This window comes from Ursus maritimus, unplaced genomic scaffold (assembly GCF_017311325.1).
Source record: "Ursus maritimus isolate PB19 unplaced genomic scaffold, ASM1731132v1 scaffold_21, whole genome shotgun sequence".
NCBI lineage: Eukaryota > Metazoa > Chordata > Mammalia > Carnivora > Ursidae > Ursus > Ursus maritimus.
Window position 1 is genome coordinate 16,702,327 of NW_024424564.1, and position 25,068 is coordinate 16,727,394.

Below are 25,068 nucleotides of genomic sequence, written 5' to 3' on the forward strand. Positions count from 1 at the left end.
AAAGTAATAGATATGATGAGAAAACTGTAACAACCTTAATGTGAATCATTAGGAGTTTGCTTAAATTATACCATAAATACAATGGAATATCATGTAGCAACTTCTAAAAATTAGGTAGGTCTTTACATACTCTTTGTGTATTTACTTTATATATAAACTAGAAAGAAGGCCACATTAGGTGGAAAAGGCAAATTATAGAACATTACATATAAAATACTTTGTGTTTCTGTGTCTTCCCATTTTTACAAGGAATATATATCACTTTTATAGTTTTTATTTTGGAAGTCTTAGAAGCATGTCTTCATCACAAGTCTTTTTCTTCTGAACTTATTTAACTAACAAAACCTCCAGACTAAACTTAAAATAACTATATATATTCAAAAGTCTCTAATAACCTCTCCAATAATCCTTCCTTAAAAGGGCTAACAAAACCAAAATCAGTAAGTCAGCAGAATTCTGGTCATTTCTTGAAGTTTGAAAACCATTTTCCTGTTTCTGCAAGTATAAAAGGCTGCACTGAAGTATAAACACTGGAGACAATACTTTTTAACTGGGCTTTTGGTTTCTTTGATATAACCAATACAATTAGCCCAAGCTAAGTGGACTTTCAATTTATAAACCTTGGGTACACTTCCTTACTATATGTATTACAATGCATTGTAATTATTTGTTCTCATGATCTAATTCTCTTCAGGGACAAAGACTGCATTCTACTCATCTGTCTACTCACAGTGCTAGTTCACAGTAGACATTTAAGAAACACTTGTTGCACTTGTCACCTCAATTACCTGTATGAATAAATAATAATCCAAAACAAATCATACAAAAACTACTACACCTATGAAATGCACACTAAAATTCATATTTGAATACTGACAGTCATTATGCTAGAAATTAGCAATACTAAAAACAAAATAATAAAACACCCATAGGAAGCTTCAACGTCAAAAGTATTTTACCAATTTTTTTCATCCTATCCATTCCATTTTAAGGGTTTATTTATTCCTAGACATTGTACTAGTTACTTAAAATACATCAATGGAGGAGTCCCCCTCTACTTGCTAGATGGGATGCTGCCTGATTCATGAGTCATTTAATAAAACCAACTGGATCTTTAAAATAATAAAATACATCAATAAACAAAACACCCTAATCTCATGGAGCTTATATTCTAGAAAGAGACAAACAATAAATACAATAAATTAGAAGTCTTTTGTTAGAAACCAATATTGCACTATATGTTAACTAAGTAAAAAATTTTTTAAAAGGTTATATGTTAGAGGTGATGTTATGAGAAAAAAAATAAGGCAGGCTAAGAAAAACCAGGGAGGAAAGGGTTACAATTTTATATAGGATGTTCATGATAGGTCTCACTGAAAAGATGATATCTGATCAAACATTTGAAGTAGGGAGGGAATTAGCCATGTAGATATCTGAAAAAGAGTTTCAGGTCAGAGGGAAGAGCCAGTGCAGAAGGTCTTAAGTGCCTAACCTGTAAGTCTGAGGAATAGCAAGAAAGCAATGTGGCTAGAACAATGTGAGCAAAGGGATGAAAGAGTAATGGGAGATATAATCACAGAAGTAAGGGAACAAAAGTAGAAGCAGATCCAGTAGGTTGAGCAGGCCACTATAGATCTTGGCCTTTAATTCTAAGTAATATGAGAACTCACTGGCGGGTTCAGAGGAAGGAACAACATGATTTGACATTTTTAAAGTTTCTCTGTGTTGACAATAACTGTAGTAGTGGGGAAAGGGTAGAAACTGGGAATTCAGTTAAGATGCTACTGCAGTAATCCAGGAGATACTAGGATGATACAATGATACTAGGATGAATGACAGCCATAAAGATATTCAGAAGTAGAATACTATATATATTTAGAAAGTTGAAGCAACAGGATTTCCTAAAGGACTGACTATGACGTGGGAAGAGAAAGGAATCCGTAATCACAAAGATTTTTGGACTGAATGACTGAAAAGATGGCCATCAGATGAGACGGGGAAGACTGATGAGGGAGGTAAGGTTTGTTCTTCGGGGGCACTTGGAGGGGTAAACACATTTAGCTTGAGGTATGTTAAGTTTGAGATGTCTATCTGATATTCAAGTGGGCATGTTGAGCAAGCAGCTGGAAATATAGCACAGTGAAGTCTAAGATAACAAAATGAGAAGGAAAGTGTTTGAACACATTTAATTTTTAAAGACATGAATGTATTCTTAGTAGCAGGCATGTGATAAATGTTTGTTAGCCTGTGAATAGCATTTAAGTATTTCTCAAATGATTTTTTAAACCAGTATTTGGTTTTGCAATAATTTTATAAGAGGAGATTTGGTTCCATTATGCTTATATTTATACTTTAGCAATAAGCAGCCCTCCTCGAAAGCTTTATGTGAACAAAACAGTAAGGAAACCATACATGACAAGGAATTCAATAGGTAAAACAGGTAACAAAATGTAAGGCAACCGGCTGTGATTTTGGCTCTTCTTTGCAACCAATATTTTAAGAGTGAAAACTTATACATCTAACAATGTAGATTTAAGACTTGTCCTAAAACTCTGGAAGATGTGGCAACACTGAACAATAACTGATCAGAGCCGAGCAGCAGTCATCCACTTTACAAGGGGCAACATTCTCCAGTTTGCACCCACCTCTCACACCATATCTGCATCTGTACTTTGACCACCTCACTCATTTTTGCCAACTGCCTAGGTCCTGTAAGTACTTAAGTTCTGACTGATTTAAAGTTACCTGTACAGAACACTTTCTAAAACAAAGAAATGTTCAATAACATAAACAACTGCTTTTAAAAAAGAGCAATTTTATAAGCTCCCCTTTTGGATTTCTTCTCTATCAGCCACCATCTTTTCTGTGACTAAGCTTTCTACCCACATTTTTGACTAGCACCTAATGACAGGACAGGGCTCTACGAAAAGAATTTGTCCTGTCAGTCCTTCTGTTTGTCCATAATGCTCAAACCGCCCCGACTGTTAAAAAAGTCCTTTCTCAGTTCTACTTTCCTGAAAGCTACCCTCCGGTGTTTTACTTCCACTCGAAAATTTCACAAATGTTCACACATTCATTTCCTCTATTTCTTCCCCCTGCATTCATGCCTACATTATGTTGGTTCTACACCTAGGTTAATACAAAGCACAGATGTGCATGTATGTGTATGTCTGTTGTATGTACAGCTTTTGGTGACTTATTAATGTTTTCCTGGCTTTATCCCAATTTATGATCAAATAAAATGCTCAGCCTTCCTTAGCCATCATTGTCTGGAAATGCAGATTTCCTCCCAATATAATTTTCACTTAGCTGAATCTTTCCATGCTATATGGAATAAAGGGGCAAGAGCGGGTATCCTTGTCTTGTTCCTGACCTCAGAGGGAAAGCTGTCAGCTTTTCACCACTGAATATATTGTTAACTGTGGGTTTGTCATATATGGCTTTTATTATACTAAGGTATAGTCCCACTTATCTGCGTTGTTGAGATGAAATGAATGTTGAACTTTGTCAAATGCTCTTTCTGCATCTATGGAAATGATCAGATGATTTTTTATACTGTAGTTTATTAATATAGTATACCATACTGACTAATTTGTGGATGTTGAACCATCCTTGCAGCCCTGGAATAAACTCACTTGATCATGGTGTATGATCCTTTTGAAGTATTGTTTAGTTCAGTTTGCTAATATTTTTTTTCAAGATTTTTTGCATCTATGTTCCTCAGGGATATTGACCTGTAATTTTCTTTTCTTGTGGCATCCTTGTCTGGTTTGGTATCAGGGAAATGCTGGCCTTGTAAAATGAATTTGGAAGAATTTTCTCCTCTTTTATACTTTGGAAGAGTTTGAGAAGGATTGATATTCATTCTTTGAATGTTTGGGAGAATATACAAGTGAAGCCATATGATCTTGGACTCTCATTTGTAGGAAGTTTTTAAATTGCTGATTCAATCTCTTTACTAGTAAATGATCTGTTCAGATTTTCTATTTCATCATGATTTAGTCTGGATAGCTTGTATATTTCTAGGACTTTGTCCATTTCCTCTAGATTGTCCAATCTGTTGGCATATAGTTATAATTGTTCACAGTAGTTTCTTGTGATCCTTTGTTTTTCTGTGGTATCAGCTATAATATCTCCTCTTTCATTTCTGATTTTATTTATTTGAGTCCTCTTTTTCCCTTAGTGAGTTTTAGCTAAAGGCTTGCCGATTTTGTTTATCTTTTCAAAGAATCAGCTCTTAGTTTCATTGATCTTTTCTACTGTCTTTTAGTCTCCATTTCATTATTTCTGCCCTAATCTTTGTTATTTCCTTCCTTCTAACAACTTTGGACATAGTTTGTTCTTTTTATATTTCCTCAAGATGTAAAGTTAGGTTGTTTGTGAGATTTTTCTTGTTTCTTGAGCTACAGCATTTATCACTGTGAACTTCCAGAGAAGTCCCATTAGGATGGTTTTTGATGTATCCCACAAATTTTAGTATATTTCCATTTTTGTTTGTCATGAGGTATTTTTTTCTCTTTTGATTTCTTCTTGACTCATATGGTTGTTCAGTAGCATGTTGTTTAACCTCCACATATTTGTAAATTTTCCTGTTTTTTTCATGTAATTTCTAGTTCTTAACCACTGTGGTAAAAATGATGCTTGATATGCTTTCAATACTCTTTAATAGATTAAGACTTGTTTTGCTAATGATGCACTATATGCTGGCTAATTGAACATAATAATAAAAATATTTAAAAAATAAAATAAATGAAAAAAAAAACACTTGTAGCTTAACATATGATCTATTCCGGAGAACATTCCATGTGTACTTGTGAAGAATGTGCATTCTGTTGCTTTTGGATAGAATGTTCTGATTATGTTTATTAATTCCATCTGGTTAACATGTTATTTAAGGGCAGTGTTTTCCTACTGCTTTTCTGTCTGGATCATCTATCCACTGATATTGGGGTATTAACATCACTTATTATTGTATTGCTGTCTACTTCTCTTTAGGTCTTGTTAATACTTGCTTTATATATGTAAATGCTCCGATGTTGGTGTATAAATATTTACAAATGTTACATCCTCCTGTTGGATTGATCCCTTTATCATTATATGATGCCCATCTTTGTCTTATTACAGTTTTTGTTTTAAAGTGTATTTTGTTTGAGTACAGCTACTCCAGCTTTCTTTTAGTTTCCATTTTCATGGAATATCTTTTTCCATCCCTCCCCTCTCAGACTTTTGTCTGTCCTAACAACTAAAGTGAGGCTCTTCTGGTAGCATACCAATGGGTCTTGTTTTTTTGTTGTTGTTATTGTTGTTTTATCTATTCAGCCACTCTCCAATCTCTGATTGGAGAATTTAGTCCAATCAGATTTAAAATAATATTTTTTTATGTTTTTAAAATAATTATTGATAAGTGTGTGCTTATTGACATTTTGTTAACTACTTTCTGGCTATTTTCGTAATTCCTCTCTTCTCTTACTCCCTTCCTTTGTGGTTTGGTTGACTTTCTTTAATGGAATGCTTACATTCCTTTCTCATCATCTTTTGTATATTTACTATAGGTTTTTATTTTGTGGTTGTCGTGAGGCTTACATATAACAACTCCTAACTACAGCAGTGTATTTTAAATTGATAACAACTTAAGTTTGATCCCATGGTAAAGCTTATCATTTTTACCCCCATCCCACCCTCCCATATTTAAAAATTTTAAAACCATAAAACTGGATAAGAGTTCCTGGGTTATCTGTGCAGGTAGAAAAAAAGGACCAAGTTCAGATCCCTGGGGTACTTCAATATTAAAGGATCAATATTTATAGAATGAATGAATCCCAATTTTTGCTTCTCAATTTGCAAAATTACTCCATGTAATTACTGAGGTGGAGAATAAAGGCAAAAGAAAAAAATTAAACTTCCTTATAACTATAGCCCACAAGACAATTCTTTGAGACAGGCAGACCAACCTTTCCCAAGGAAGCTTAGCTAAGTTGCCTCAATGTTAACACTTTGCCCAAGGCAAAAGGCAACCTTGGCTAGACATTAGCCCAACCTCCAAGATCCCGTAAAAACAAAAAAAAATCCCTTTGGAAACTTCCTTTATCTCTACCCAACACCCCCCCCCCCAAGATATATGTTAGCAATCATCATCCAAACATATAGCACACTGATATACATCTGAAGGGATCTCAGGAGGACGGTTTCCTAGCCAGTAGTAAATGAAACGTTTCCTAAAAAACAGCTAGCCCCTCAAGGTCCTGGAAACCCTGCTTCCAAATTTCTTAGAGACTTAACTATCCCTAACCCCCTCCCAAATTCAAAGTATATAATCAGCCACTTCTCACAACTCCAGTGCTGCTCTTTCTGCCCTCAGGTCCTATCCTCGTGCTTTAATAAAACTACCCTTTTTGCACCTAAGACATCTCAAGAATTCTTTTTTTACTGTTCGCTCTGAAACACCAACATTTCACATCAATCACATTATGTAAAGACTGATTTAACTAATACAAAAAGCAATGTCAAGAAACAAGTTTTTCGTTATTTTCTCTGAAGCCAAAGACTGCAACATATAAAACAAAAAAAATCCTAGAGGGAAAAGGTGATTGATTACAGGCTTAAAGGATAAGCACAGTAATTTTCCCATCTTTCAGAGGTGAAAGTCAAAAGATGTTTATAAATTGATGTCGTTTTGGAATGTAGTGAGGTGCAGAGCCAACAGCCAAGAAAGAATTTTTCAGACATCTTTGGTGCAAAAAGGTGATTTTATTAAAGCCTGGAGACAGGACACATGGACAGAAAGAGCCGCTACACTGGGGTTGTGAGGAATGGCTGATGACGGAGTTAGGGGAGGTAAAGAAAAAGGGAGGTGTCCAAAAAGATTTTGATATGCTAAAGAAGACTCTCAGGATACTGGAGGCCTGGCTATTGTCAAACTAAGGTTGTTTTCCCGTCTAACAAAGCATTATCATTAAAATAGTTGGAAGTTTCCTGGAAGAATGTCATGCATATCCCATGGGGGGGGGGTTATCAGCTTGTGCTTTGTCCTCAGCTTGCCTCCTGCTCCCTCATCAAAATGATAATCTAAAAATTAAAAAGTTTATTTCTTAAAGTCAAAAATGGTAATTAATCACAAACTTAATGGCAGTAGGCACTAGGGAAGACAACCTTTTCTGCCATTTAAAAAAAATGTTTAAACAGTCTATGTTATAAATACAATCAAAAAGAAAGTGTAATAAAATTCTTGTAAAAGAGTACAATGTGTCATAATCCTAAAGACTCCTTTCCCCAAACTGCAAGGCTAAAGGTAGGCCTGCATCCAAATTTAAACATAATTACTAGTCAAATGCAAAGTTTAAAGAAGACTTTGTTCCCTCTTTTGTTCCTTTTGTTATCAGTACTCTAGCCATTGTTTGGGGAATTGGTGTCTCATTGTCTACACTTAAACTTAAAAAGTTCCTAGAAAAAGTAATTTTTATAATAATTCTTCTTTATTGTGGGCTTAAATTGCTATTTCTGTCACAGAGAAAAGGAAGGAGCAACTACTAAGCAAGGCTAACATCTTTAACACATGTCATTTATCTTTAAAAAAAAGATTTTATTTATTTATTTGAGAGAGACAGAGCACAAGCAGGGGGAGGGGCACAGCGAGAGGGACAAACAGCCTCCCCGCTGAGCAGGGAGCCCCGCCCCAGGACCTGGATCCCAGAATCATGACCTGAGCCAAAGGCAGACACTTAACCAACTGAGCTACCCAAGTGCCCCTTGTTTAATCTTAACAACTTTATGATGCTGTAATGAATGATGGCTGCCTCTGAAGGCATCAACAAATTGTACAGGATTAGTATTTCCTATTTCACAGGATGCCCCAGAAGTTATTTGTTGTTTTGTTACATGAATATGTAACAAAAACAAAAACTCTCAAAAGCAAGAATGCTTATCAATGAACACACCATACTTCTAAAGAATAACATAACTGGAAAGGAGTATTAGATTCAATAATCTTAACCTCACTCACTGCCAATTTGACCAGAAAAAAAAAAAAATAGATTGCAAATAAAAAAAAAATTGTTTAGCTAGTCTGACCTGATCTACAGTATCTACACTAAGTCAAATCCTTAAGGAAAGCCTAATATGAGAAAGTCATCACATGAATGTGACAGTTCCCAAAAAGCAAGCCAGCACCAACATCGTATTCATAAGCACTTTGACGAAAAAAAAAAAAAAATTTATGTAAATAGATTGCTGGATTAAAGCAGTCGTCTATCCAAATGGCTTTCATCTAAATTCTTGCAGAACAGTGCAGTACATATGTTTCTCAGTATAATAATACTTTGGCACCTATGAATTATGTTAAAAGTTCCTCCCAATCTAAAAATGATAATAAGAACAACAATGACGATAAAATACACAATATGTAGAGTTCAGCCAAAACAATATCATTAGCAATTTGCCCAGAGGAAAACCAACAGCGTTAGACTAAGTTCAGTGAAAAGCGGAAAATCACTACTACTAAATTTCTGGGAAGGTACAAAACAAATTTCATTTCCCATTTTCTTTAGACCAACCATTAATATACATAATTCATAACTTTTAAGGCTTAAAATAAGCCTTTATACCTATATCGCTTCACCATCAATTATGTGTCCTTTGTAGAGCTCAAAACACATTCATCAAATATTTATTTACTTCTTGTAAGAGACACTGTTGAAGATTCTGACATATGTGGAACAATAAACATCATTCCTATCCTAGCCAAAAGAAGGCAAAATAAACTGACTAGTATACTACAATGCAATGAGCCTTACGACAAAGCTACATGCATGATGTTACCTACAGTAGCGCATAATGATATTAAACTCAGCCTTCTGGAGGTAGTAGAGTAAGAACACAAAAAACAAAACTTTGCAAAGCCCTTTTATAGTAAATAAAACAAATTAACTACCAGAAGAATATATAAATAAATCTAACTAAGATTAACTAATGCAGAATCTTTTATAAATCTTTATAATCTAATGGCTTTCTTAACTTATGCAGTCTATTTTGAACTTTGGTTTACATTTTTTTGAGATTCATCTATTTGGTTTTAGACTTAGAAACAAAATTTGTATACCTTATCTCCCAATAAATACCTAATACTACAAAAAATAAAATAAAGAACTGAAGTAATCTCAAACGGATTACTGTATAGTTTACAATTTTTCTAAAAAATACATGTGGAAAAGGAATAGATTAGAAAGGTAACTTCCTAGTTTAAAAATATACAAATTTTGGTCACAGCAAGATTCTAATATATACATAGATAGATAGACAGATAGACATTTTGCAGAGTTGGATACAGAGAAGAAAGTATGAATGATAGAATGTAACTCAAGGTAATACGTTTCCTTAAAAGTAAGCCAATCTATAGAGAACTGTGTAAGACTCCTCTTACTATATCATCATTCCAAAGTGAAATATATAGTTGTATGGGTTTAAAAGGAAATAGCAGGGGGCCTGGGTGGCACAGCGGTTAAGCGTCTGCCTTCGGCTCAGGGCGTGATCCCGGAGTTATGGGATCGAGCCCCACATCAGGCTCTTCTGCTATGAGCCTGCTTCTTCCTCTCCCACTCCCCCTGCTTGTGTTCCCTCTCTCGCTGGCTGTCTCTATCTCTGTCGAATAAATAAATAAAATCTTTAAAAATAATAATAATAAATAAATAAATAAAAGGAAATAGCAAAACAGCACACAGAGACAATAACCAACCCAGCAGCAACCAGACCCAGCACCCAGTCTGTGATCTCTATCATTTCTCATTAAAAAGACACAAGGGCTTCTTGGAGAAATGGCATATTCTAGGTCTAAGACAACAAATACACAAGGTATGCCTAGATAATCTTACATTCCAGTATCTTGCATATCCAAGCAAAAATGCTATAAAAGATTTCTGGAGTTACATAATGAAGACTTAGGAGCCAATTCAAAAGGGCTCCCAAGAGCCAAAGATAGGACCATGTTATAGAGAAAATTTATATCTATAAAATGCAGCTTGAAAATCAAAGGGCTAATCATCCATTTCAAAAAATTAGAAATAGGAGCAAATTAAACCTAAAAAAGTAAAAGGAAGGAAATAACAAAGAGCATAAATATGACACAGAAAACAAAAATACAAAGAGAAAATCTACAAAGTCAGAAGTTCTTTAAAAAGATTCAAATTGATGAAGGCTAGGTAAAACAAGGGGTATAAAAAATGAGACTGCAAAAATAACCAATATTATGACTGATAAAGGAGACATCATAAAAAATTTTCCAAACATTAAAGATATCCTGAAAGAAAATTATAAATAACTTTATACCAATAAATTTGAAAATCTGTAAGAAAAAGAAATTTCTAGAAAAATCCAACTTATTGAAACTTCCACAAAAAGAAACAGAAAATGAGAAAAATCGTATGGAATCCATAATAATAACTCTACAACAAAGAAAATTCTCATCATCAGTTTACTTCACTAGTGAATTTTATCCAACAATGGGGGTCAGGGTGATGGGGAGGATAGAAATCTTACACAAATTTTTCCAGAAAAACAAAATGAAAGAACATGACCCAAGTTGTTTGATCAGACATATAAAACTTGACAAGGACATGTGAAAGAAGGGAAATTATGACTTGAGATATGGATGTCAAAATCCTATAAAAAAAAAAAAGTATCTGAAAGCCAAATCTAGTAATATATAAAAAGGGCCACCACTATAATCAAGTTAGGTTTATCTGTTTAAAAAAAAAAAAAAAAACCCATCAAGGTGCCTGGGTCAGTTAAGCATCTGCCTTCAGGTCAGGTCATGATTCCAGGGTCCTGGGATGGAGCCCTGAACCAGGATCCCTGCTCATCGGGGAGTCTGCTTGTCCCTCTGCCTCCCTCCCCCAGACTTGTGCATGTGAGTGTGCATGCACGTGCTCTCTCTCATAAAAATAAATAAAATTAAAAAAAAAAATCGATCTATACAACCCACATTATAATAAAATGAGAAAAATCACATTTGTTGTAATAAATGCTGAAAAGAATTGGGGCAATTTAAACCTATTCATGACAAAAAACTCTTACCAAACTTGAATAGAAGAAAACCTACCCATAAAAAAAAAAATAATTAAAAAAGAAAAGAAAAGAAAATCTACCCAATCAAATAAAACCAACAGAAAACCATTTAGAAGCTACTTAGAAATACCAAAATTAGAGATCAGATTCAAGATATAGGAACTTTCGTCAAAAACGACAGATTTGTCAGGTTCTGTTTAGAAATAAATCAATTATGGTGGCACTGTAATCCCTTTCCATGATAAACTAGTTATTCACACTGAATCATTTGAACTTAATGACCTCTTGTCTCATTTGTGAGCAAATTACCTTGCCCTTCCTATACACAGGTTAAATCTTAAATCTTTCAAGTCAACTGAACTGTAACTGTGCCACTTTTTAGAACTGCCTATAAATTAAGTAGTCCTAAAACTCCCGAAGTTTTAAAGGAGAAAAAAATTGCCTAAATAAAATACAACTATAACATCTGAAAAGAAACGTGACATGGTTAAGGTATATGAACAAGGTCCTAAGGTGATACCTGACTTACTTGAACTTTAAAATGTCTGCTTTTAAATTGAAAGAAAAAAAAATTAGGACAACAAAATTAATTGCAGATCAAATAAGACAAATATTTTAGATCAAATTATGAGAGGGGATTGAAAATGGAATGAATATTTACCTAATGCATGAAGAATGAAGAAACAGCCTATCTTTAAGGGGTGCATAAGAAATACAGGAAAATGGTCAGATATAGTAACATTTAGAACATTAAAAAATAATAAAAATTATAAAGGAAAAAAGAAAGAAAAATTATTAGTTTAATAATCATAATATACCCCCCCAAAAAATCCCTTTAAGCATATAAAATCTTAAGACCTCATTCATTTATTTAACATTATTGCACACTTACCATGTGCCACTGTTCTGGAAACTTAAGAATTAGTCAGAGTATGTTCGTCCTTGGAGGGGGATTACTGACCAGAGGGGGCATAAGAAAACCTACTGGGGGGCTATACCTCAACCTGTGTAGTGGTGACCTGCGTTTATCCATACATAAACATTCACTTAGCTGTACACGTACAATTTGTGCACTTTAGTGTAAGCTGTATATCAATTTTTTTGTGAAAGTTCATTTGTGTTGCCTTCTGTTATTGCTAACTATTCTTATACATACTACTTCGATTTTAATTCATAGAAACCTTGCAACAAATTTCTGGCATAGCCAAAGGGTACTTACTACATGTCTCACTGTGATGGCAAAGTTTTAAATAACCCAAGAGGAGAAAACAGATGCCTGTATTAAAAAGAATATTACCATTAATAGGCAAATAACCACTGAATTCTATTAATATATAACACAAAAGTATTAACTGAATTTTTAAAAATGTTTATTTCTCCATCAGTCACATAATTATGCTGCCAGATATGAACTTAACTATTTTTCTATCACTGTTTCTCAATAGTCATCGGTATAGCAACTTCACAATTTTTGCCAGTACTACCAGCATACAGTTAATTTTTTTACTCATCTTTGATTTTAAATTTAATTAGCCTTATCTAATAAAATCCACAAATTTACTGATTTGAGTCCAAGTTCCATTTTTTCTAATACATATAATATATAACTCTATAAAGTTTAAATGCTCATCAATGTACTAAAGTCCTCTCGCATCACCATACCAAAAATTGTAGACTTTAACACAGACTGTTTCATCTCTTGGTCCATTCTCAGGGAATTCACTTTCCCTGTCCTGATGTAGCATGATGAGACAGAAAGAATATTAGTAAACCTCATTTCAAGTCCACATTTCTTTGAGAACTAGCTATGGACCTTTAGACAAACTATTTTACATTTATCTCTGGACCGCAGTTCCCTTGTAAGATTGTGAAGCTAAAATGGCCACTGCTGAGATTCCCTACAACTCTAATATTCTATAACACGACAGCCAGTGGTTTTACCACTTGTCTAATAATATATATATGTATATTATTCATATATATTGTATGCACATATAATACATATATTTATTATCTATATAATATTTATACGTATATATGAGACAAAAGAATGCAAGGCAACCTACAATAGCCACAACAAACCAATAAACATACTACAGTTTTCTATGTTGTTTTCAAATTCTGGGTCTGCATATCAGAGCTGAGCATCATTCTTGCTTAAACCACAGCTATGGTACATCATCTGAGATCTCTAGTGTTAGTTCTAAAAATGAAGGAAAACTTAAAAGTATTTGTACAGCCATCAATTTAGAGAATCCTCCTAAATGTTTACAATTACTCTTCCCATTTTTTCTAGTTATCTAGTTACCTTAGCCATACCAAGTCCCAAGGAAGCCATGTACATAGGTACAATAGATGCCTATAGAAACAGTGGGTTACAATGCAGGTAAACTCTGAGCTTAGGAATTCCGTATTTTTTATAATGGGAATAAGTATGCCTGCCCTTTCCTTGGAAGGAAGACACTATCTCTGTCTTCCAAGACTATTCATTACAAAAACATCCTCGAAAAGATAGTCCAGAACAAAGCGCAGTTAGTGCTTTACTTACAAGATATGCAGAAATACAAGACATCGATAGAGAATTGTCTTCTAAAACTTGTTCATCCCTGTCTACTTCACTACCATCCAATACAATACTCTGTTAACATTTCATCTTATACTACCTAGCTATCTATGAATAAAAAACAGCTTTAGGAAAGATCTTATATCTATTTTAAAAACTTTAGCAACACAACTGAAAAATGGAGAATAACTTTACAAAAAGGGAAGGAAAAGAGTTTCATTTTGCCTGCATCATCCGTTCCCCTAGCTCAGCTTTGCTCAGTACCAAGAGGGAACTCCCTAGCTAGAAAGAATTCCTCTTGCCAGGAAAAGGGAGAGCAAAGTGAACTATCAGCTTCCCCAGCCCTTCTGGACACTCCACAAAGGACCTGCTTCCATTTTACCCCAAGAAGAGACTGGCAAAGCTGAAACATACAGGTATGGCTAGAAATAAGGAAGAAAAACAGGGGCTACCAATAGCAGCCATACAGTGGGATCAACCACAGTTCGCAGTGACCTGCTCTGCAGAGGACCCTAGAAAACTTTCTCCATTGAAGAAACCAACAGCCAGGGCACCTGGGTGGCTCAGTCAGTTAAGTATCTGACTCTTGATCCCAGCTCAGTCTTTCTCTCAGGGTCAGGAGTTCAAGCCCCTCTTTGGGCTCCACACCAGGTGTGGGGCCTACTTAAAAAAATAAAAGAAGACAAGACCAAAGCTGACCAGACCAATAGCCAGCACAGAGACAGATTTCACTAGCTTTTGCCCCACAGGTATTTGAGTTCACAGAAATTAGCCTGAGTCCCCCACATACACATACACTCCCCCTTCTCTCACGTGCCCTCTCCAGAGCCTGGGAACCACACCAGCAGCCAGCCCAAGCATCTGTGGCTGCTGAGTTCAAGATACAAGCCTAGACTCCCACAGCTAACCTCTCCTGATACGCATGTGCTCAGATTAGCCCCTCCAGTTGTGTACTTGCACCAGCTGGTACCAGCTTCCACTATCACATGCACAAACATGCCCATTTTGGAGAATGCAACCAAAGAAGAGCACACCAACAGCCAGGGCCATCACTGCTTCTTGTGGGTCCAGATCAGGCCCTATCTTCTGTCACTGGTCGGTACCACTGAATCACTTACAGCTAGCCCCTTGAGCTGTGCACCTGCACACCCTGGCCCAATCCCATCACTGTCCTCCACTGCCATGCACCCATAGCAAAACACAGCAAGCATGACAGTACACACCTACAGCCAAGGCCCCTGCAGCTATTTACCTGCCCTGTGCTCCTCATTACATGTGTGTTTGCAACCACACCTGCCACTAGCTACACCCCTAGCTCGTCCTTGCAACTGAGTGTGTGAATATCACAAGTTCCAGCCACTACCACTGCTTGCCCTGGACCCTCGCTGCTGAGCCTGGAGGTGCTACTGAGGACCTCAACAGTCCTCAATGACTCTCCAGATCCCCCACAATGCTAAACAAAAACCACACATTTGTTGATGCTATGGACCCCAATGGCTTTAGCCAATGAGCCACAATGGCCACTGAGGACCCAGTGCTGCCACATGCCCCTGCACCTGGTACCCTATACCATGAGGCTCAGGAACACAGCATGCTCTGGCATGCCCCACCTGTTGATGAAAGTCTTCCCTTACTGAAATCAGGCTATAAAGTCAGGAAGGGGAGACTGATTCTTCAAATGCACAGACACAAAGCTACAAGGCTTACAAAATATCAAAAAAACATAGCTCAACCAAAGTAATATAGTAAACCTCCAGTAACAAACTGGCCCTAAAAAAATGGAGATCCAGGAATTGCCCAACAAAGAACTCAAAATAATCATTCTGAAGATGCTCAGAGAGCTACAAAAGAACACACAAAAAAATATAACAATATCAGGGAAACAATACAAGAAGTTGAAAAGTTCGGCAAAGAGAGAGAAAACAAAAAAGAACAAACAAATTTGGAACTGAAGAATACAGTAACTAAACTAAAGAATCCAAAAGAGAGCTTCAACAGCAGACCAGAGCAAGTAAAAGAAATAATCAGTGAACCTGAAGACAGATTTTTTGAAATTATCCAGTCAGAAAAGCAAAAAAAAAAAAAAAAAAAAAAAAAAAAAAAAAAAGAGGTATGCAGAAATCTTTGGGTCTTGTAAGACACCAATAAGAGAAACAAGGTGTACATTATGGGAGTCCTCAAAAGAAAACAAGAGAAAATAGAATAGAAAGTTCATTTAAAGAAATAAGGGCTGAGAACTACTCAAATTTGGGAGATTATCTGGACATCCCAGTTCATTAAGCTAATAGGTCACCCACATTTTCAATCCAAACAATGTTCTTCAAACACATTATAATAAAATTGGCAAAATCAAAGAGAATTTTAAAAGCAGCAAGAGAAAAAAAAGTTCTTGCATATAAGGGAACGCCCCTGTCTATCAGTGGATTTCTCAGCAGAGACCTTGCAGGCCAGGAGAGAACAGGGTGATATATTCAAAGTATGGAAAGAAAGAAATTGCCAACCAAGAATGTTTTACCCAGCAAGGTTGTCCTTCAGAAATGAAAGCAAGATAAAGACCTTCCCAAACAAACAAAAGCTGAGGGAGTTCTTCACCACAAGACCTGCGTTACAAGAAATACTGAAAGAAGTTCTTCAAGCTGAAGCTAAAGGACACTAACCAGTAACACAGAAAACTTATGAAAATAAACAGCCCATTGGTAAAGGCAAGTAAGTCGTCTAATTCAGAATACTCTAATACTGTAATATGGTCATGTGTTAACTGTTAACTCTAGTATAAAGGTTGAAGGACAAAAATAGTTACAGCTATAATAATTTGTAAATTGATACACAATATATAAAGATGTAAAGTGTGACATCAAAAACACAAAATGTGAGGGAGAGGAATGAAAGCAGTTTTTTTTTTTGTTTGTTGGTTGCTTTTTGTTTTTTATGAGACTAAAGTTAAGTTGATATCAGCTTAAAATAGACTGTTATATCTATAAGATGTTTCAAGTAAGCCTCAGGGTAACCAAAAACAAAAACTTAAAGAAGGTACACACAAAATAAAGAGACAGTAATCAAAGTGTACCACTACAGAAAATCATTAATTTACATAGAAGGAGAACAAGAGAGGAAGGAACAAAGAAACTATAAAACAGCCAGAAAACAATTTGGAAAATGGCAATAATAAGTCCTTATTTATCAATAATTACTTTAAATGTAAATAAACACTCCAATGAGAAGGCATAGAGTGGCTGAATTGATTAAAAAAAAGAAATGACCCAACTATATGTTGCCTACAAGAGACTCACTTCAGCTTCAAAGACACACATAGGCTCAAAGAGAAGGGATGGAAAAACATTTTATGCAAATGGAAATCAAAAGAGAGCAGGGGTAGCTATAATTAGTTATATCAGAGAAAACAGACTTGGAAGTCAAAAATTGTAATGAGACAAAAAGGTCATTATATAATAGAAAAGAGGTCAATTCATTATGAGGATATAACAATTGTAAATATATATGCACCCAACATTGAAGCAGCTAAATATATTAAGCAAATACTAACAGATTTGAAGAAAGTAACAGACAGCAATAAAGTAATCAGAGGAGACTTCAATACCCCACTTTCAAAAATGGATAAGTCATCCAGATAGAAAATCAATAAGGAAACACTGGACTTGAACTATATACATATATTTTTTAAAGATTTTATTTATTTATTTGAGAGAGAGACAGAGATAGGGAGAGAGAACACAAGCTGGGAGGAGAGAGAGAAGCAGGCTCCCCACTGAACCAGGAGCCCAACGCAGGGCCTGATCCCAGATCCCGGGATCATGACCCAAGCTGAAGGCAGACGCTTAAACCGACTGAACCACCAGGTGCCCCTGAACTATACTTTAGACCAAATGTTACCTAACAGACATATACAGAATATTCCACCCAACAACAGCAGAATACACATTTTTCTCAAGTGCACATGCAACATTCTCCAAGATAAATCATATGTTAGGTTACAAAACAAGTCTTAGCAAATTTTAAAAGACTGAAATCATGCTAGTATCTCTTCTAACCATAAAGGTTTGAAACTAGAAATCAGTAACAAGAAGAAACGTGGAAAATTCACAAATATGTGGAATTTAAATAACCCACTCCTGAAAAACCAAAAGTCAAAGAGGAAATTAACAGGGAAATAAAGAAGTATCTTGAAATAAATGAAACTGTAAATACAACATACCAAATTTATGGAATACAGCAAAAGAGAAGTTTATAGTGATAAATGCCTAAATTAAGAAAAAAGAATGATCTCAAGCAACCTAACTTTACAATTCAAAGAACGAAAAAAACAAGAACTAAGCCCAAAATTAGCAGAAGAAAGAAAGAAGCTAAAGATCAGAGGTGAAATAAATGAAACAGAGAATAGAAAAACAATACAAAGACAAATGAAACTAAGAATTGGTTTTTTGAAAAAATAAACAAGAAAAAACAAATTAGAAATGAAAAGAGACATTACAACAGATACCACAGAAACACAAAGGCCCACAAGACACTAAGATGAACAATTATACACCAACAAATTGAACAACTTACAAGAAATGGATCAATTCCTAGAAGCATACAAACTACTAAGTCCAAATCATAAAGAAATAAAAATTCTGAGCAGACCAAGTAACAAGTTAGGGCAACTGAGGCAATATTTAAAAACCCCCAATAAAGAAAAGCCTAGGATTTGATGCCTACATAGGTAAATTCTATCAAAATTTTAAAGAGATAACACCAATTCTTCTCAAACCCTTCCAAAAAGCTAAAGAGAAGGGAACACTCCCAAACTAATTTAATGAGGTCAGCATTATCCTGATACCAAAGATAAAGATACTACAAGAAAACAGGCCAATATCCTGATGACTAAAAACACAAAAAGGCTCAACAAAATACTAGTAAACAGAATTCAATAGCACATTTAGGAGAGCCTACACAATGTCAAATAGGATTTATCCCTAGGATGCAAGGATAGTTCAACATATGCAAATTAATAAATGTGATACACTACATTACTAAAATGAAGGGCAAAAATCATATGGTCATCTCAACAGCTGCAGAAAAAACAGTTGACAAAATTTAACATCCTTCTATAATTAACTTAAAAAAATAGAAGCTCAACAAACTGGGTATAGAAGGTAACATATCTCAACATAAAGATCATATATGAAAAACCCAGAGCTAACATATTCGGTGGTGAAAGGCTGAAAGTTTTCCTTTCAAGATCGGGAACAATACAAGGGTGCCCATTCTCACGATTTCTATTTGATATAGTATTTCCAGTCCCAGCCAGAGCAATTAGGCAAGAAAAAGAAATAAAAGGCATCCAAACTGGAAAGGAAAAAGCAAAAGTGTCTCAGGGCATCTGGGTGGCTCAGATGGTTAAGTGTCTGCCTTTGACTCAGGTCATGATTTCCAGGTCCTGGGATTGAGCCCCAAGTCAGGCTCCCTGCTCAGTTGGGAGTTGGCTTCTCCCTTTGCCCCTCATCCCTGTCATGCTCGCTCTCTCACTCTCTCTTGAAAATAAATAAAATCTTTTTTAAAAAAGTGTCTTTGCTGATAATATAATCTTGTATATAGAAAATCAAAAACACTCTAGTTAAAAAATTGATAGGTCTAATAAATTCAGGAAAATTGCAAGACACAAAAATCAATATACAAAAATCAGTTGCATTTCTATAGTACAATAAACTGTCTGAAAAAGAAACAAGGAAGTCAATCCCATTTGTGATAGCATCAAAAAGAATAAAATACTTAGGAATAATTTTTTTAAAGAATTAGTTTTATTTTTTTTAAGATTTTATTTCATTTATTTGACAGAGACACAGCAAGAGAGAGAACACAAGCAGAGGGAGTGGGAGAGGGAGAAGCAGGCTTCCCACTGAGCAGAGAGCCCAATGCAGGGTTCGATCCTAGGACTCTGGGATCATGACCTGAGCCAATGGCAGACGCTTAATGACTGAGCCACCTAGGTGCCCCGGCTTTACTTTACTCTTATTTTTTTTCAAGTAAGCTCTACACCCAAAGTGGTGCTTGAACTCACGACCCCAAAATCAAGAGTCACATGGTCTACTGACTGAGCCAGCCAGGCACGCTACTTAGGAATAAATTTAACCAAGGAAATGAGAGATCTATATACTGAACACTGTAAGACACCAAGGAAAGAAATCAAACAAGACACAAAAAATGGAGACATCCCATGTTCGTGGATCAGAAGAAATATTGTTATCTGTCCATACTATCCAAAGTTATCATTGATTCAGTGCAATCCCTACCATTATTTCAAACACAAAAAAAGAAAAACAACTCTGAAATTCATATGGAACTATAAAATACCCCAAGCAGCCAAAGCAATCTTCAGAAGAAAGAACAAAGTCGGAGGCATCACAATTCTTCTTTTCAAATTACATTACAAAGCTATTAATAATCAAAACAATATGGTCCTGGCATAAAAATAGACACAGACCAATGGAACAGAGAACTCAGTAATAACCTCACACACATGTGGTCAATTATTTGACAAGGAAGTCAAAAATACCCAGTGGGGAAAGAATAGTCCCTTCAGTAAATTATGTCGGGAAAACTGGAAAGTCATTATGCAAAAGAATGAAACTGGATCCCTATCTTACACCATATACAAAAATCAACTCAAAATAGATTAAGACTTAAACATAAGACCTGAAACCCAATAACTCCTAGAAGAAAACAAAGGGAAAAAGCTCCTTGACATCAGTCTTGGCATTGATTTTTTTTTTTTTTTGGCTATGTATCAAATACACATGCAGCAAAAGCAAAAATAAGGTATATGTTGGTATACCTTATTTTTATAGGTATAAGGCTGAACTATATGAAACTAAAAAGCTCTTGCACAGGAAAACAGACAATAAACATGAAACGGCAATCTACAAAATGTGAGAAAGTATTTGTGAACCATATGTCTGATAAAGGATTAATATCCAAAATACATAAGGAACTTGTACAACTTGATAGCAAAAAAAGAAAGAAAGAAAAAAAAGAAAGAAAGAAAGAAAGAAAGAAAGAAAGAAAGAAAGAAAGAAAAAAGAAAAAGAAAAAAAATCTGATTTAAATACAGGTGGAGGACTTGAACAGACATTTTTCTAAAGACATAAAAATGACCAACAACTATATGAAAAGGTGCTCAACATCACTAATCATAGACGAAATACAAATCAAAACCACAATGATACATCATCTCGCACCTGTTAGAATGACTATTATCAAAAAAAAACAAAAGACAACAAATGTTGGTGAGGATATGGAGAAAAGGGAATCCCAGTGCACTGTTGCCAGGAATATAAATTGGTACAGCCGCTATGGAAAACAGTATGGAGATTCCTCAGAAAGTTAAAAATAGGACTACCATACAATCCAGCAATTTCATTACTAGGTATTTATCTGAAGGAAACAAAATTATTATCTTGAAGAGATATTCCATGTTCACTACAGCATTGCTCCCATATTCACACAGCATTATTCACAACAGCCAAAACATGGAAATTTTTTTATAAAATTATTCAGCCATTAAGAAAAGGAAATCCTGCCATTTGCAACAACATGGATGGACCTTGAGGACATTATGCTAAGTGAAATCAAATCAGACAGAGAAAGACAAATACTGTATGACCTCAATTATATGTGGAATCTAAAAACACTGAACTCATAAGTGCAGAATGGTGGTTGCCAGGGGCCTCAGGTGTAGGGGAAATGAGGAGATGTTGGTCAAAGTGTACAAACTTCCAGGTGTAAGATGAGTAAGTTCCAAGAATATAATGTACAGCATGGTGACTATAGTTGACAATACTGTATTGTATATTTGAAACCTGCTAGGACAGCAGAGCTTTAATGTTCTTAAAACAACAACACAACAAAATGGTAATTCCGTGTTCCATGAGATTAAGAATGTGTTTAACACATAATTCCGCGTTCTGTGAGATTAAGAATGTGTTTAACACATAATCGTGGTAAACACCCTGCAGCATATACATGTATCAAATCATCACACTGTGTACCTTAAACTTACACAATGTAATATGTCAATTATATCTCAAGGCTGGGGAGGTATGTCTGCTCTTATTCATTTTTGAAACCTCAGCTTCTTGCACAGTATGTGGCACATAGCAAGCACTGAAAAAAAATTCATTCAGTGAATAATGGAAACAAAGAAAACCTTTCTTCACAAGTTATTAAGACTACATTGTTTAAATCATTCAGTCACTTAAGGGTATGAAAAAAAGAGGAAAAACAACTGAAGTATAAAGCAGAGTAGCCTTCATGGGCATTTAATAAATGATCATGGCAAATCTATAAAGGATGAAAGGTTTGGATTCAGCCAAGAAATGTTAACACTGCATTATAAGATTAAAGAAATCTTATGTCAACCTAGAAACTATAGCAGTAATGGATTTTTTAAACCTTTGCACATTCACTTCCCCTTCCTGTAATAACATGTACCTTGATCTTCCCTTGAAGAAAGCAACCCTCCTCCAATGTATGCAAACTTGCTTGGTACCCTGCTCTCTCCTAGCAAAGAGTAAACAATAAACCCAAACCAAGTCAAATCGGTCCCTCTCTGATTCACTCTCTGAGACATCTGACTCAGGAGCAGAGCGGATCACATGAATGGAAAACAATTAGAGAACTATCTAGCTTAATGGAGGCTCCACAAAGACTATCCATTACTTCCTGCTCTCTAGATCCCTGGAGCTGCATTAAGTGCCCGTTCTATCTCGAACTTGGTTTTTCAACCTTTACTTCAAGAAAATGAGCTTATCATTCTGGTATATTTTTTAAGTTAGCAAAAGTTTCTTACCACTTGAACCAAAGAACCCTAAATGAACACATTTCAGCCATGTACAACTAAAATAAGCCTTGAATAACAAAAGTCAAGGTTAACTTCAAATGAATCCACAAAGTGAAACGTGAGACCTGAAAATATAAAACACCATATACACTATAAGAAAAAAAAAAAACAATAGCATAATATTCATCTATGTGTTTCTAGCTAGATGTTTTAATTCCATTAATAAGAAAATCATATAAACATCATCATGACCAGGTTTTGGCCACAATGATAAGGAGAAAAAACTGTGTTTAATCAGAAATGTGATCTCTACTTCAATTTTAGTTCGGTCTTACTATCCAAAATGCCTCCTCTGGAGCTCTTGCATCTTATTTTCTCATCCCCTATCAAATGAAGGATTTGTGGTCAACTGCATTAGTATTAAGAGGAGAAACATATCTAAAAATATCTATTTGAGTAGCTGACAGTTTCATTTGTCTGACTGATCTTATAATCTATGCAGTCTTTGTGAAGTAAATAACAAGAGTGGAAACAAAGTGTATGACCAATCCTTCTAAGGCCCTAGACCATAATTAACCCATCCTAACAACTTAAAAAAAAAGGGGAGCTATAACTCTACCTCTATCTCATCACCTACCTGGTTTCTAAAATTCTAAGTTGTGTCAAGTGCAAAGCTTAAAAACATCTTTCAGATGATAACTGTGATTTCCATAGGAAGAAAAAATACACACATATTTCTACCATAGCCTAGGACTTATTACTCACAAGAACAAGTTAATTAAAATGCATAATCAAGGCTCATCAACATTTCCAATATGTGAGAAGTAAAGAAAAAGGATACAGAATAAATAGAAGATAAAATCCCCAACAACAACAACAAAAAAAAGGCGGGGGGAACCTGGAAGGACCAGAGAGAGAGAGAGAGAGAGAGAGAAATGAAACAAAACACTGATAAATAAAAATCAATACAAAATTGAATATGTTACATTCATCATTTCTCCTATTATTTTTATTCTAAAGTAAAGCAGTTCAAGAAGAAAAATGAAAGCATCTGGGCACTATTTTGAAACCACAAATAGTATTCATTTTTTTACTTCCATTTACATGTAGTTAAATTAAATGCAATCTGTATCTAACATTTTTCTTCAATTCAACATGTTCCCACTTAGACACACTTAAGTTTTGGCAACTGCCATTAGTGTTTCTCAAATATTCATGCAAAAGACTGCTTTAGGCAAAGCTAAGATGTTTTTGTTAACGAGACAGGAGAGGGAGAAAAAGAAACATGATTTTAAAGTAACCGAAAAGTGTTACAATTTCATTTCCCAACTGATTTCCCAACTGATTTCAGATTTGGTATTTAAACACTTGGCTTCTTGCACATGCTTTTGCTATTGCAGACCCTATTTACTGACCTTATCCAAAATCATATAGATATACCATTGAAACCTAGTGTTGCTTACTACCAATGATTTTGAGGAAAAGGAAAGAACATCAACTGCTAATTCTTCCTCACCAGCTGAAAGTACTTAGCATCTTCCTTAATACAAACAGTATCTGCCCCAGAAAATATCAAGCACAAAAGCCCTGTTGGTGGCAACATTTTGAAAACATAAACCAACAAAAACAAGTAAATGAAAACAAAAATCACCATGTACACAAACAGAAGCAGTGAGGGCAAAAGAGTTTTTTTCTATTTTCAAAATGATTCTGGGTTAGGGGATTTATACTACCTCCAAAATTTACTATAAAAAATAAAGCAAAAGAGTGTGATATTGGCGTACCATAATTTACCAGTGGAACAGAACAGAAAGTCCAGAAATGGCCACACATCCATGGTCAATTAATTTGTAACAGAAGTGCCAAGGAAACCCAATAAAAAGGAAAATATTTTAAATAAAAATCTCATTAAAAGAGAGAAAAAATAAACCTGACTTGCACTAAAACACAAAAATTAACCCAAAATAAATCACAGACCTAAATATAAAAGACAACATAAATATTTCAATATAAAACTTTAAGAATAAAATAGAGAAAATCTTCACAAATTTGGGGTAGGCAAAAATTTCTTAGGAGACTAAAAAACACAAGTCATAAAAGAAAAAACTGGTATGCTAGATTCCATAAAAATTAAAAGCTTCTCTTCAAAAACAGAGTTAAGAAAATGAAAAGGTAAGTCACAGATAAGAGAAAATATACACAATACATACATTTGACAAAGAACTAGGATCCAGACCATAAGAAGAACTTTTAAAAGTCAATAAGAAAAAAAGCAAAAGTTTTTAAATAGACAAAAGATTTAAACAATAAATAAGACAAATGACCAACAAACAAAAAGATGCTCAATGTAAAATGCAAATGAAAAACCACAATGAGATACTACTACACAACCACTAGAAACACTAAAATGTTTTAAACTGTTGATGAGGAGGAACAACTGAACTCTCATACACTGTTGGTGGAAATGGAAAACAGTAGAACCATTTCCTAGGTATTTACCCAAGAGAAATGGAAATATGTCTGCTCAAAGACTTGCACAAGGATTTTTCATAGCAGTCTTTTTAAAGATTTTATTTACTTGAGAGAGGTAGAGAGCTCCCAAGTGCACGCACCG

General features: G+C 35.0%; 1 protein-coding gene across 8 annotated transcripts in view; it reads right to left on the reverse strand.

Moving 5' to 3' along the window:
• Window positions 1-25,068, reverse strand: part of OSBPL8 (oxysterol binding protein like 8) — a 157,679-nt gene that overhangs the window by 108,687 nt on the left and 23,924 nt on the right. The gene's annotated exons all lie outside the window — the stretch shown is intronic.